We start from the raw sequence: 2181 nt of genomic DNA, 5'->3' as shown, positions 1-2181 counted from the left end.
TTTGACCCTTCAAGGTTTGCACCAGGTTCTGCTCGACACAGCCATGCTTTCCTGCCTTTCTCAGGAGGAGCAAGGTGAGTTACTTGTACCGAGATGGGATTGAGGGCCTGTTTACTGGGTACCTACCCGATGTTTGTGACTTTCTATGTTTATATAGGTGTCTATAGATATGCTGTTGCATATCTGTGTGCTGGGAAAGAGGTGTGTCTGTCTCTATGTACAAAAGAAAGTTGGTAAGCACCACATGACCTGGAGACTTTGACCCTTCACTGATACTTAACCTCCAGCAACAATTCAGGGTCAGTGGCTATCCCAAACTCAATGCATCTGGCCTTTGATTCACCGTGTAAGTATGGCTTTGGACAAGAGATTTTTCCCATGTTAATGTTCAACTGCTCTTGATTTCAAAGTCTGGATGGAATGCATAGATTTCTCTAGTGCACATTCTCAAACCAGCCTTTCCTGCTCAACTTGTCATTCTGTCCTCACACTGCACCACTGACGTCTTAGCATGTGTTTCCGTTCTAAGTTGCCTTGCATATCTCAAGTATTTAAGTCATACATGAGGATGGTTACTGTAGCCTTCTAAGGGCTTCATGAAGTATTCGACAATTTGTGTCACCGTTATGTTTGCATCTATCCAAAAGAATTTTTGAATCCATTGTAATGTTCAGGTACCAGATAATTTTCCCAGTTGTCACATCAGTACATATGATCTGAGCTCTACACACCTTAACATTATACTCAGAGTCCGAACTCTGAGTGGGCAAATACATGCAAATGAAGACATTAAATTGCTTTTGAGAGAAAATCCACTGTTTTATGCATGAGACATGGTATTTGAAAGTTCCCTGGAGTATAAAACATGAGGTAGACTTGAAGCGGCTGTGGAGCTGGATGTCTACTCTCCTGGGTGGCTGTTGTGAAATCCTCCAGTGCTACTAAAATTGTCCTCTAAATAGTAACTTCAGGAAACTTTCCAAGTGCTTCTAGAAACAAGTTTTTTCTGAATACATCATAAACCTATCAATTTTTGAAATAGTGAGTCCACTTTCACACAATGGGCTTAAAGTCAATTATGTTTTGTAGCCACTTGCTCTAGGATTTGGTTTCTCCCTGGGAATGAGTCCCCCCTCTTAGACATTGGTGGAAGAGGTATGGCTGTCAGTAGAGACAGGAAGGACTAGACAACTCCACCAGAAATCACTTGACTTGCCTTTGTGGCTCAGGGAGCTGACCCTGTTGAAAGAGGATTTGAGGCCTGCTTGACAGTAGAGGTAGGAGATGGAGCTAGACCTGGAAGGCTGTAGGCTTTGTCAAAGGTCAGGGGCAGAGTATGAAGCAAGGCTTGGATCGAGATGTGCGTGTGTCTCCTGTAAGGAAAGGGATGAGGGCTGGGCCCACACAGGAGGGACCTGAACGTGCTGTTCCCGACAAGGGGATTGAGGCCACTTCTCATTTCCTTTTCCCTCCCTGACCCAGGAACTGCATCGGGAAGCAGTTTGCCATGAATGAGATGAAGGTGGTGGTGGCCCTGACCCTGCTCCGTTTTGAGCTGGCACCAGATCCGTTCAGGGTCCCAGTTCCCTGGCCAAGAGTTGTGTTGAGGTCCAAGAATGGGATCCACCTGCATCTCAGGAAGCTCCTCTGAACCGTGTGCAAACACGAATGAGCCTGAGAACCTCCCGCCTGCCATTCTGTCTTCCTGTCTGTGTCTCCTGTCCCCTGTCTTCTGCCCCCCTCACAGCCGCCCTGATCTCCTCCTCTTTTCCTTCAGACTGTCTGTCCTTTTCTGTCTCACCCTATTCCAAGACTCCTACTAGTTTTCTGTTACTCTCCTCCTACTGTAGCCTTGATTGTAAATGTAACTCTCAATTATGCACTTGTCCCTGAGCCTGTTCTGGACTCGCCTGTCGTTATCCTTCCTGTCTGCTGGTCTATCCCTGTACTGTTTTCTCTTGCTGGTTTCCCAGATGACACAATCATAATCTCTTAAGGGACTGGGGCCAGACCTCCTGGTCTCAAACACTGGCTCGCTCTCTCTCTCTTACCAGTATGTTGACCCTGGACAGGCAACTAAACTCTGTGTGCCTTGGTTTTCTCACTTAGGTTTTGAGATTTATTTTCAAAAATCTGTTTCATCTGGCCATGTGTAGCAACATGGATGGACCTTGAGGGTGT

At 46.1% G+C, this 2181-nt stretch overlaps 1 long non-coding RNA gene across 1 annotated transcript; it reads left to right on the top strand.

Annotated features, from left to right (window-relative positions):
* Positions 1-6: 6 nt before the first annotated feature.
* On the top strand, positions 7-2175 carry LOC144219134 (uncharacterized). The gene is made up of 3 exons (XR_013331317.1): positions 7-74; positions 158-346; positions 1483-2175. It is a non-coding gene; the product is annotated as an uncharacterized LOC144219134 (long non-coding RNA).
* The last annotated feature ends 6 nt before the right edge of the window (positions 2176-2181 follow it).

The sequence above is a fragment of the Crocuta crocuta genome, unplaced genomic scaffold (assembly GCF_008692635.1).
Source record: "Crocuta crocuta isolate KB4526 unplaced genomic scaffold, BGI_CrCroc_1.0 C29155133, whole genome shotgun sequence".
NCBI classification, from domain to species: domain Eukaryota; kingdom Metazoa; phylum Chordata; class Mammalia; order Carnivora; family Hyaenidae; genus Crocuta; species Crocuta crocuta.
The sequence above is the reverse complement of the archived record's forward strand: the minus strand, read 5'-3'. Positions and strand labels throughout refer to the sequence as shown.